We start from the raw sequence: 13462 nt of genomic DNA, 5'->3' as shown, positions 1-13462 counted from the left end.
CAATGTTATAATTTGAGTACAGTAAATGTTTTTTTATTTTAACCTGTGCTAATGTTAGGGATGCATTTTTAAGGGAGAATGCTGTGTCTGGCCAGGGATTTTCAGATTTTTAAATTTGCCTATGTTTTTACATAATATATATGGCTATGTGCAAATTTTATGACAGAGGACGTGATGGTTGGACAATGTTCTCAAAACTATCAACATGAATTTGACGAAACTGCAGGAGGCAGTGGAAGACAGGAGTGCCTGGCGTGCTCTGGTCCATGGGGTCATGAAGAGTCGGACATGACTAAATGACTAAACAACAACAACAAAAAGATATAATTTTATTTATAGATAATTTTTAATTTTATGTTTAATTTTTCTCACCTTCCCCCTTCATATGGCAATGTGGTCCCTTTGCAGTATTCTGTCTGATGACTAGATACATACACATGCAAGTCCTGCTTTCTGAATGTTCGCTATGTGAATATTCACTTCTGAGCAAGAGGAATTAGTACTCCATCACACCACAGATTCAGCTATGAAAACAGCCCAAGTTTGCTCACCTCCTTACTCAATCTCTCTCTCTCTCTCTCTCTCTCTCTCTCTCTCTCTCTCTCTCTCTCAATTTTTATTAAATTTTCTGTTTTACAATTTAAAATACTAATTTTACATCCTTAAGATATCAATGACTTCCCTTCTTCTCTTTCCATGGTTCATTTAACATATCATAAATCCCCTGCGTATTTTACAAAAAACTATACCATTCAGTATTCCATTATTGCATCCATCAAAACTTGTTTATACTGTTGAATTTACCTTAATGCTGCCAGCGTTTTTAGCTGTACACAATTATTTCCCATATATTCAATAAACGTTTCCCAATCTTCTTTAAACACAAGTTCTTCTTGTTCTCTTATTCTATATGTTAAGTCTGCGAGTTGTGCATATTCTGTCAACTTAAGTTGCCATTCTTCTTTAGTTGGGACCTCGATTGCTTTCCATTTTGGAGGTAACAAAACACGGCTGCAGTTGTAGCATACATAAATAACCTTTTTTGACACCTGGGAATTTCAGTCACCTCCTTACTTGTTTGTGTTTTGCTGGCCAAAGGCAGAAACCATATGGGAAGGGAGATCAAACAAATAAGCTTTTCCTTTGCATCTCTTTTGCTGGTTGGCTGCAGCCATTTCAGGAAGAAACCATGTAGGGTTGGGGCCGGGTGGGGTGGGGAGAGAGGTTGGACTAATCATGGGTTTGAAATGTTCCCACAGGAAAATCTGGAAATTACCAGCTTGTTATGTGAACATTCACCTAATGAACAATTTACTGGGAACACATTGCATTCAGAAAGCAGGACTTGCATGTACACCGATTGATTTGATCTGATTTAGACTGGAATCACAAAACAAAGGCAGCCAAAGCAGCCAAGTGATTTTACTGAAGTGAAGAGAGTTGCACTATGTTTCCCTATCTAATAACTTTGAACGGGAGTCATGCAGGTCTCTTTGGGCTCAATTCAGCCTCTTCCAGGGGATAGGCAATGATATATTATTTGCTTTTTTGCCACTTTGCAAACCCACTTTGAGATGGGCTGCTGCTAGGCAATTACCCCTGACCAAAGGCAGCTAAATTTTCCTTTCTAGGAGGCAGTGAGATGTGTATCTTTCACATAATTCTGGAAAGCCGGAGAATGAAATGCTTAAAACTGTCACATTATGTCAGGCCCACCTGCAAATTGTGCTACAAGCCAAGGATTCCTGCCTCGCACCTCCCAAGTAAACAGGGATGGCTGTCTTTGAAGCTGATCTCTTTAAGTCTCAGGAATCCCATGGTGCAAGAATGCATTTGCTATTCCTTACCAGCAAGCAGCAAAGATGAAGGATAAATGCAGCAACTAACGGCGTGTCGCGGGGAAAAGGGGGGCAAAGAAAACAATTGTTTTGTAAGGATGCTGGAGTAGTAAGAGAGGTGCGCTTTCAGCTCTGCTCCCACTTCACTGAGAGCACTTGTTCTCTGTTGAAGGAGGGTGGGGCAGAGGCCAGTATAAATTGTCTATGCAGCCCCACATTATATAAAGTATGATGCAGAAGCACGGTTGCATGTGTGTCAAGATCTGCAAAAAGCTTCTTGAGATAATGAGAATGATGGTGACCCGCACCCCAAACCTGCATAACAAAGTCAAAGACTGGTGGAGTCACCCAAATATACAGCTGCTCCCACTGCACAGTAAATGTAGATGTGATCAGTGACGACACAGGACTGATGAAGCTATCTGAGATGATGGGTAAGACAGGTCAAGACATAATCAGGCCAACAGGCATGCTATTAGCCAGCTGAGTGGCACCCATATCTCAAGCAATCTCAAAACTGTTGGAAATTAACAGTAATTAAAGTTGCCTGGGAGGAATTTTGGAGGAAATCAGCCCTGAGTGCTCACTGGAAGGACAGATCCTGAAGCTGAGGCTCCAATACTTTGGCCACCTCATGAGAAGAGAAGACTCCCTGGAAAAGACCCTGATGTTGGGAAAGATTGAGGGCACAAGGAGAAGGGGACGACAGAGGACGAGATGGTTGGACAGTGTTCTCGAAGCTACAAACATGAGTCTGACCAAACTGCGGGAGGCAGTGGAAGACAGGAGTGCCTGGCGTGCTCTGGTCCATGGGGTCACGAAGAGTCGGACATGACTAAACGACTAAACAACAACAAAACAATGGCTGCTATTGACATGGGAAGACAGTAGGAATCTAGGAAGGAATCATTGTTTCATCTAGCTGTGCATTGTTCACAATGCCACATTATGGTTCTCCAGGGTTTCAGACAAGAGTCCTTCTCATCCTTACCTAGAGATGTTTTACTATGTTTTTATATGTGCTGGAAGTCGCACAGAGTGGCTGGGAAACACAGATGGGCGAATAATAATAATAATAATAATAATAATAATAATAATAAATGACAGTCAGTTAATAAAAAAAATATTTTAATATATTTTGTTAAGAGCTTTCCATATTCACCCAAGTTTCAAAATGGCAGCAGTTAATTACCTTGAGTGCTCACCCCAAGCTCAAAGAACTCTGTTGCCACTGCCCAGCTTCTCTCGCCACACCCAACCAATCAATAAGATCCCACTGAATCACAAATATTTGACTTGTTCACACCTTCTCTACAAACATGTTTCAGGCTGTATACGATGGAATCCTCAAGCCTCTCATGTCTGATTGGGGACTTTCTATTTGCTTCCAAGATAAAAGGATTTGTATTTGATCATACCTTTTCTTCCAAGAATGAGTTTAATCTTAACAGAGGGTTAAAAAAAAAAAAAACACTACGTAGAAAAAGAGAGGGGAAGCCTGCCAGTTGCTGTTTTGGAAAGCTGGATAAAGAATAGACAACTCAGAATTCCAGTATAAACAACTCAGTTTGACACAGAAATTATGCTAACATAGAGGTGAAAATATTACTCACGACTAATTGCACAGCAGATGTGAACACTTCTGACAGTTGCACAGTGGCTGTAACACAATTTCATTGTTCTATCTTCCTAGGTGGACAGTAAGTTCTGGAAGCAGTCATGATCAGATGTTTGAAATAAATTGAAGGGCGTTAATTTTTTTGCACGATGAAATAACTAGCACTTAAAATGGTTCACCTGCAAATGCCTGTAAATAAATTTAAAAAGTCACCAAGTGTCAGGGGTGCAACAGGTTCAATTGTATAAATTACATATAATTTGCAACTCTGGGTCCAATCTTCGTCTCCCAGCTAGCCTTCCTTCCTAAAGGGTGCCATCCAACTAACACATCCCACCAGAGCAAGGACCTCTGCTCACGCAATGGGACTTCTTACACTCTTCTCCCCCCTAAGCATAGCCTGTTTGGGGCAATCCTAGAACAGATCTAGGGAGAAGGTCCAGGGGGAGAAAAGCCTTATTGTGCAAGGGGAAGTCTTTGCGCTAATGGGATGAGCTCTGCAGTGCTACTTTGGGTACAACCCTATGTTGCTACTTTAGGTTGACATTGTATCTTCCTTACATTCTAAAAGCAGGTTGTGCAACTATGCTAGCATCACACTGAAGTTCCTAAAAATGCTCATAATATCGGAAGATCTTCAACCTGAAATTTGCAGAAGTTGTGCTCCCGGAATTCCACTTCTGCCATGAGAACAGAAAACAACAACAACAAAAGTTACAACAGTTGGGGCTTTTTAGTATAGAAAAAAAGAGAGAGTGTAAGGTGGACATGATAGAGATGTATACAATAATGCATGGTGGGGAGGAAGTACATCAGGAGAAGAAGAAGCTGGTCTTCTGGTGGGGTGATGTTGCAGCACTAGCTTCTGGGCAGTTCTGTTGCTGCCGTTTAGCAGAAGGAGGGGGTGTGAGTTGGTGGGGAGGTCAGCACCGTGTTCCCTTGTTTCCCTAGAAGTTTGTTTAGGTTTGCAGTCGTAATATAATGTAAAACTTCTGTTCCGGTTAAGTTCAACAGAGACTATATAAAAGGCATTCTGGTTTTGCCTCAGGAAAGAATGTAAAGGTATGGCCTACTTTGAGGTTCATTTTGATGACTCTTAACTCCAGGTTTCATCACATCTTTGGCTGTCTTATCACAGCTGGAAGGTTAATATGTGGTGATTAGTTCTCATTTTTTAAAAGTTAATTCGGTCCATTAAAAACAGGACAATATCTAAATTAGAGGACTGTCTTTTTATATAAGAGCTCCTGAAAGCTTGTCCTGGGCTACCTCAGTTTCCAAGAAACGTAACAAATACCCTGGAATTTCAATAAGCCTCCAAACGAAAACATTATTATACTGGCAAGTGTTCCACAGTGACTTTCGCTTTTCAATATTCATAAAGATCAAACCATTACAGCTTCAAAACATTAATTACCTAGTTGACAAGTCTGTGACAGGAATAAAGGCAAGTGTCACTCCAATGTGTTTGGAGGGGGAGGGAAACGAATAGTGGTGATGACAAACCCCTTTCTTCCCGGATAGAAAAGGTTGTGCACTAACCCTACCCCAGTTAATGTCAGTGACACAACCCAGGATCTGTGGGGAACTTTTCTCAGCTTGAGGGCTGCATTTACTTCTTTTCTATGTGTCCCAGTGCTGGTCAGGACCAGAGGCAAAAATTGGCAATGGGCTGGGCTCAGTGGAGAGTCAGAGAGTGGGAGAGCCCCAGTTCTGAACATAGTTATCTCCATGATATCTGACACAGGAGGGTGGGTAGGAAGTAGCTCCCCACAAGGCTTGGCTTCCCTCTTTGCCCCAATTTTTTTCTCTCTCATTCAGAACCATGCCAATGGTGGAAGGTCATGTATTTAAGTTCTACGTAGCAAAGCACAGGCAGATTTACAAATTTATGTGTGTGTGTGACAAATTCCAGAGGGGCCATCCACTTAGGCTACAATAGATTGTGCTGGATTTCTTTGAAGTCATTTCAGAACCAAGTGGAGGGTGGGAAATCGCCTCCCATCTACCCCCTCCATCCTGAATTTTACCAGAACAAAGGTGGCAACTCTAGCCAGGAGGTTCCTTGGAGTGGCAGTGGGTCTCCTCCTGGTGCTCACCTGCCAGCAGCTGTATCCAGTTCTAGTCATACTCAAAGTAGATCTATTGAAGTTGATGGGTCTTAATAATTTAGGTCAATCAATTTCAGTGGGCCTGCTTTGAGTAGGACTAGCATTAGACCCAACTCCCGGTGGCCAGTAATGCTAAGTCTAAGCCTGTCCTGCTAGGTTCATATGCGTGTGTCGTCGGGCAGGAGGAAGGCAAGCCTTTTATGGGTTCTGTGTGCCAGTTTCCCACTAGAGCCTTGTAAGCATTAATATCCACAGCACTTAAAGCAATCACATCCCAGTTTTATATGCCCTTCTGGTCAATCACGAATGTTACCTGTCACAACTTGGTGACCCATAACATTTCAATGCCATCCAGTATTGCCTCTCTTGACTGAACTAAGTACAAGTCCTAGAGGTTTTCTGTCAGGTGCCTTGAAAAAGATGCCATCTGCATCAAGACAGAAAATGAGTCCGGCAAAACAGCATTTCTGCTTGGGGCATTCGCAGAGGCTTTGCCGTAAAATAAGAAATGTCCCCCTGTTTAGACAGAGAGAATATGCTGAGCAATGTTTTGCCATGAAATCAAAAGTTAAACTTTTAAAAAGAAGCAGGAATGTAGCAAATAACTGTGGGTATAGCACAGAGGAGAAAAGGCTGAACTGGAACTGATACGAATGCATTCAGCAGGCTTTGACACCTCTTCCCATCTGCAATTTAACACAGTTGCCGTATTTATTACTGAGATAATGTATGCACAGGATTTAAAAACCTGTAAAAGTGCTCTAAAATTTGCTTGGTATTGCATTGCACAATATATTGCATATGTGTAGCTCAGATACTGCGAATATGTGCAAAGTAGTAGTATCATCTTGATAGCTGAAGGGAATAGATTATGGTAGCTCATGACTTGCATCCAAGGCTTGTTTTTCCAGCCAGAACTCACTGGAACTGAGTTCTGGCACCTCTCAGGTGGGCGCCATTGCCATTGTAAGAGAATGGGAGGTGTTCATGGTGAGTTCTGGCACCTTTTTTCTAGAAAAATAGTGCTGGTTTGCATCTACTTCTTTTCAAACAGCCAGGGCAGAGGGCTAGTTCTAACCTCCCTTGTCAATAGAAGTTGCTTTGGAGAGGGAAACAAGTACATTCCAGAATTCTGGGTTTGTCCAATTAAGATGGATTAATGTTCAGCGAAGAATTAAACTGTGGAACTCAGTCCCACGGGAGGAAGTGATGGCCGCCAACTCAGGAAGCTGTAAAAGAGGATTGGGCAAATTCATGGAGGAGAAAGCTACTGATGGCAACTAGTCATGATGGCAACATTGTGCTGCAACTACAGCTAGAGGCAGTAATACTTCAGAATACCAGTTGCTGGAAACCACAGGAGGGGAGAGGGATCTTGTGCTCCTGCTTGCTGGTTTCCCACAGGTTGGCCACTGTGAGAACCAGGTGCTGGGATGGAAGAAGAAGAAGAAGAAGAGGAAGAGGAGGAGGAGGAGGAGGAGGAGGAGGAGGAGGAGGAGTTTGAGTTTGGACTTGATATCCCGCTTTTATCACTACCCTAAGGAGTCTCAAAGCAGCTCACAATCTCCTTTCCCTTCCTCCCCCACAACAAACACTCTGTGAGGTGAGTGGGGCTGAGAGACTTCAGAGAAGTGTGACTGGCCCAAGGTCACCCAGCAGCTGCATGTGGAGGAGTGGAGATGCGAACCCGGTTCACCAGATTACGAGTCTACTGCTCTTAACCACTACACCACACTGGAAGAGCCATTCTACTTGATCCAGCAGGCTCTTCTTATGTTCTTATGTTTTAAGTGCTCTGTTGCAGTGGTGCAACAAATCTCCATTTTTAAAAAACGAAACAAGGAATCGTAAGACTTCTTGCAGTTAGGAAAGTGAGCAGGAAATGTGCTGCTGATGAGCACCCTAAAAGCAAATCAGGAGGAGTGCTCGCTGTTGTGTTACTGCCCCGCTGACAAATCAGAAGGAATGATCAATGAAGGCTGAGTGCAGCCTGAACTCCGTGTAAGGTTTGTGTAAGCAAAGCAGGGTGAATGCACAATAAACAGGTCATCTGGAGGAACAGAGGATGATTGAAAAACACAGCTATGGAGAGGTGTCATTTCACATAAAGCACCACCTGATTGCGTCTGGTTATCAGCAACGTGTCTCATAATGATGCGCTTTTTTTTCTTCTTGGGCAAAACAAAACAAAAACAAGCATCTTTTGTGGGCAAAAGGGTAGCAGGAGATTAGAGTTGGTTCTACGAAAGTCCCAGTCCACAGTCATTGTTATCCCCCTTTAGCCCTCAGCACAAAAGAACATTGCTGAGCTCTTGTGCTGACCTAAATGCTCCCTCCCTTTTAATGACATTTGAAATCCGCAAACAAACACCAGTGTTCATAGAACAGGAGGCAGGGGGAAAGTGTGACAATTGCCAGAATCATGAATGATAGGAAGAATACAAGGCTAATTTTGTCTACGCTGGAAATTCAGAGGTGACCAATGTGGTCCAGGACGATCTCTGTAACTCTGTGTTATTAAAGCTGTGTCTTGTGGCCATGTTGCAAGGGGACATTTATGTGCCCCTCACATACAGTTCTGTGAAATAATGTGTGGTAAAAGGCTGCTGCTTCCAGCCAAACAACCTTACTTGGGATGCTGTTCATTTTCAATAAATCTTTGTTGTAGGACTACCTTGTGCTGCATCTTTTTATTTATGTCTTAAAGAAAATGGTAATCTGTACAGGCTCTTTCTAATGCTTGGCATCAAACACTAACACTGAAATCCTGTGCATGCTTACTTGTATTCAGTGAAGCTTCCCAGGAATGTATATATAGGATCGCAACCTAAAGTGTTTTTTAATGACTAGGCTATTACCATGGGGCTACCCTGGAAAGTTGTTCAGAAGTTCTGATTAGGTCAGGATTCCACAGCCAAATTTATTTATGGGGGAGCATATACAGAAAGCATATAACACCTAGAAAAGGGTTGCCATTGGGTGCCATTTTTTTTTCTGGGGCAAATTATGGTTTGTGTTCAGGTTGCACAAGAAACTGCCTTCTTCCACAATCGTCAGCTTATCCCATTTTCAGGCACCTCTCTCAACTGTATTGCCCAGTAAATTTAGCACCAGGGCTAAGCACAAACACAAAAGCAGTGAAACCCATGATTTTAGCCATTGCTCCTCAGACAGAAAATTAAAGCTCAAAGAGAGGGCATGAGTGGCTGCAGGAAAGCAACATTACATACTGATTCTAACTTATGATAGAGATGAGCTTCAATAAGGCAGATCAGGTTTGACAGTCATTTGGGATTTTACTTTTCTATATGAGATGCATAATTGAATTCACATTGAATTCATATTCAGAGGCTAGAAAAGGAGTTTAGATAATCCCAAAATACAAATTCTCAGACTGGGGTCAATTCAGTAAAGACCTCCCTTCTCTAAATCAACTGTACAAATACTGCAGAAGAGATAAAAGTAATCTTTCTACATTGACAATTTCTTTTCATTTGGCACCATGCTCCGAAAAACGTCCAAAGTTCAAAGAAACAATTTACTTTGACCATATGGAAATTATATGAATCGGCTGATAGCTCTGGTGATCATTATGGCAATTACTCTTGTGGTTTTAGACACATAAAAAAAAAAAAAAATGTTTCAGGAAAACGCTTTGTAAACCTCATAATGGGAAATCATGTTGCTGAAAGATGGGACTCCACAGTGCCACCTGGTGTCACAGTGTTATAATGCATTTAAAACTCTTTTTTTGTTCACTAATGTAGCTGAGTCTAAGGAGAATCCTAAATGTGCTGTCTGGGCATTTGTAGTTGGACAAGGCCTGTATTAGAACCACCCCAAATGTGGTAAGCTTTTGAGTTTTGCAGAATTCTTCAGAAAGCAAAGGGCAATGAAAGATTTAAAAACAAAAAAAGAAACAAAGTTAATCTGGAAGTCGTAGCCATAAAGTTAGTTTGTAGACTCAGTATCATTATGGAGCTCACAGGCCTCCTCCCGGCCTGTGCTACCAATATCACATGACATGTGAACAAGCCTGCTCCCAGCCAAGTGCTACAGATATCACATGACGTATATAGATTCTGGGATAAAGAAGTAATAATGGCTTTTCCCTCCCTCCATCTCTGAAATACATTGGTACCTTGTGTTACAAACACCTCAGGTTACAAATGCTTCAGGTTACAAACTCCGCCGCTAATCTGGAAGAGTTACCTCAACTTGAGAACTTTGCCCCAGGATGAGAACAGAAATCGTGTGCCGGCAGTGCAGTGGCAGCAAGAGGCCCCATTAGCGAAAGCACGCCTTTAGCTAAGAACAGTTTCAGGTTAAGAACGGACCTCCGGAACGAATTAAGTTCGCAACTAGAGGTACCACTGTATCAGAGTCTGGCTTGCAACCCAGATCTGTCCCATACCTTAAATGAAACATGGCAGGTTCTTGGGGTATCAGAGAGCAGGCAGAAATTGAAACATGGCAGTCTTCAATTTTGCAATGCCAGGAAATCATTTTGAACGGTGCACAGAAGACATTGCCATTTAGCATTCATCGTCCTGCCAGCTGCTCTAAGTCCTGGGAGGAAATCTTCTGTTGGCACCATTGGAAAGGAGCTAATAGAACTTTTGGAGGGAAATGGTTAATCAAGACTCTGGTGGGTAGGAAAAGGTTTGACCCCCCCCCCACCTGCGGCACAGTCCTACCCACACACCCCAGTTGGTGGCTGCATATAAATTCCAGTCATGCAATGAACCTCACATCGCTCATAGTTTGGCTTGAATCCCACTACCTGAATCTCACCACAAACTTAATAGGTGGCTTTAGGTAAGCCATTATCTGTCAGCCTCTGCCCTTTTGATTTGCTGTGGGAACCAGTAAGAGCTTAAGGAATGTTTGTCTCTTAAAAGTGTCCCACCTAAAGCCACATGTCTAACTGTGTAAAGTCCCATGCCTAATATATGGGTTATTGAGTGAACTGCTGCTTTCGTACCCCTCAGGAACTCAGCCGTGGCAGGTAAGGGCAAAATTAGGCAATGAGGCAGAGGCACACCACACATGACACACTTTATCCATTCCCAACCTCCAAGGATTTAGTGCAAGGGTGCGAAATCGGCTTGTAAGCATGTTTTCCTGCACCCACTTACAATATTCCTTGGAAGGCTTGTAAACAATGTTCGGACAAACATGCTTACACGACCCTTCAGATGTTCACACTAAATACACAAGGGTTGTAGTGGAGCAGGCATCCCCAGAGATATATAATGGTGGGGGTAGATGCTGCAGCATGTGCCTGGAGGGGTCAACAGGATTTTCTGGGCTCTGTACACTGTATATGGATTGGGCCCTCTGACCCACACACAAAACAGGATTCAGATTTGTGTAGGGTTTGTATTTGCTTCGTGTCATACGGAAATTTGCATCCTCTTTTGCAGATGATGTGGAGGACCACCAAATCCACACATAGCATAAAATGTCTGACAGGTGAAACTTTCCCTTATAATTGTATTTCCAGACTAGAAAAAGCTTGGCCTGGTTAATTTCTGTCTGCCTCACTGCTCTTAAAGGCACAAGAATCCTGCTTTTCCCCAATGCCAACTCTAAACCAAAGCCCAGGCTACAGTCCGGTACTCACTTACCTAGGAGTATGGCCCATTAAACACAAGGAGACTTACTTATGAGTATGTATGCCATAAACTGTAAATTAACTTTGCAGTGACTTCTTACAAGTGCCTGGTGCTTAGCTGCTACATAGATTTCACAGAAACAGAAAAGAACACTAAAGGGGAGGGGGAAATGGTTGCTCTTTAGGACCCCAGGGGTTTCTTTCACCTGATGTCTAAACACCAGGTGATTGTCAATCACAGCTGACTTCATTCATTGGCTAAAAGCACTGAAATGCAGGAGAAGCTAGTCTTATCTCTCAGAAATAGCTTAGAAGGTTGCCTGCACATTTTGATTTATAACTTTCTTTCTAAGAAGATTTGTGGGGTGTTTTTTAATGTAAGAGTCTGGAGCTCCTATTGGCTGTGGGATCCAGTACATCAGAATCTGCTGTAACTGCCTCTCAGTGTCCCTACATGTGCCACCATCCCTCGACATACTTTTGCCTTCACATGTCCAGTTCCCCAACAAAGTCTGGTCTTTTCAGGTTTATTGAGTCAACTATAGATTCCTCTGCAGGATTTGTTTGTTTTGTTTTCTGATTGAGGAGGAGGGGGCTGTCCCTATGCCTGCACTTTAAAAAAAAAAATTCAATTGTAGATTGGCACGTACATTGGATTTAAAAGCATCTTGCTTCCACTTCTTAGCACACATCTGCAACATTCAGACATGCACACAAACTGTACATGCCTGTGACAGAATGAAGTTGTAGTTCTTTACCAGAGGCCTATTTATTATAATTGATGTGGTTCCAATAGCATTCTGAGCTCCAAGGACTTTTAAGCAGGCTCGACTGCTACCCATGTGGCTCATTGTCATATAAGTACTGTATCTTGCAATACAAAAAAATAATAATCTTTATTTCTCATTGAACTAAAGAACTTGAACCTGGGAGTTCAGCAAATAGAATTTTGAGGAAGCAAAATAGAGGATGCAGATGCTCTGAACAGACAAAGAGCCACATATCTTTGTAACTTAGCTGGAGATGGTATCTTATAACTGAATTCTTAACATCTTTCACAAAGAGATTTGGGGCAAGAGGAGGGAGGTATAGCACATATTTTTTGAGCCAGTCCTTGAAATTATGAGGTCCATTTGTGAGTATGTGCCTGCGTTCAGAGAAATTTTGCTACCATGTATTATACTGGACCAGAATAATTGGCAATTCAAGAACAACAAAGATACAGCTACAAAACAGGCCTTTTACTGGTGCCTGAGTTTCCTCGTTTTTCTCTTCCCTCCTAATACCTTTTTCTTTTATGAAATATCTTTTAGAAGTAAAGTTTGCAGGTAGACTGTGTCTTTTATTATAATCTAGGCCACTCTGCCAGCTTCTTTCTTTCTTTTGCTGGAGTGGGATAAAATTGCTTTAATAAATAAAACTCCATCCTCTTCCCAACATTACCAACAACATAAGGCATTCAGACTGCAATCCTAAAAATATTTAATAGGCTCTAAGCACCACGGGAAAGCAATAACAAACCTAGACAGCATCTTAAAAAGTAGAGACATCACCTTGCCAACAAAGGTCCGTATAGTAAAAGCTATGGTTTTCCCAGTAGTGATGTATGGAAGTGAAAGCTGGACCATAAAGAAGGCTGATCGCCGAAGAATTGATGCTTTTGAATTATGGTGCTGGAGGAGACTCTTGAGAGTCCCATGGACTGCAAGAAGATCAAACCTATCCATTCTGAAGGAAATCAGCCCTGAGTGCTCACTGGAAGGACAGATCGGGAAGCTGAGGCTCCAGTACTTTGGCCACCTCATGAGAAGAGAAGACTCCCTGGGAAAGACCCTGATGTTGGGAAAGATGGAGGGCCCAAGGAGAAGGGGACGACAGAGGATGAGATGGTTGGACAGTGTTCTCGAAGCTACCAGCATGAGTTTGACCAAACTGCGGGGAGGCAGTGGAAGACAGAAGTGCCTGGCGTGCTCTGGTCCATGGGGTCACGAAGAGTCGGACACGACTGAACAACTAAACAACAACAACAAGCACCACGGGCTCCAAACATAAATCATAAACCTATTATTGACTTCCATGGGTCTACTCTGAGTTGAACTAGCATTGTCTACAACCCTTGGTGTTCAAAACTAGATGGAGAACCACGTTTGCATCATACGCATATGATAGTTGCATACATTGGAACAGAAGGGAGTGCAGAAAAGGGGGGGAAAGAAAAACAGCCTAGAAAAATAACTCAGAACCCCCTGCTATTGTTCTCTGTTGTTCTGAGCCAAAA

The sequence above is a fragment of the Podarcis pityusensis genome, assembly GCF_964106645.2.
Source record: "Podarcis pityusensis genome assembly, chromosome: 2".
NCBI lineage: Eukaryota > Metazoa > Chordata > Lepidosauria > Squamata > Lacertidae > Podarcis > Podarcis pityusensis.
The sequence above is the reverse complement of the archived record's forward strand: the minus strand, read 5'-3'. Positions refer to the sequence as shown.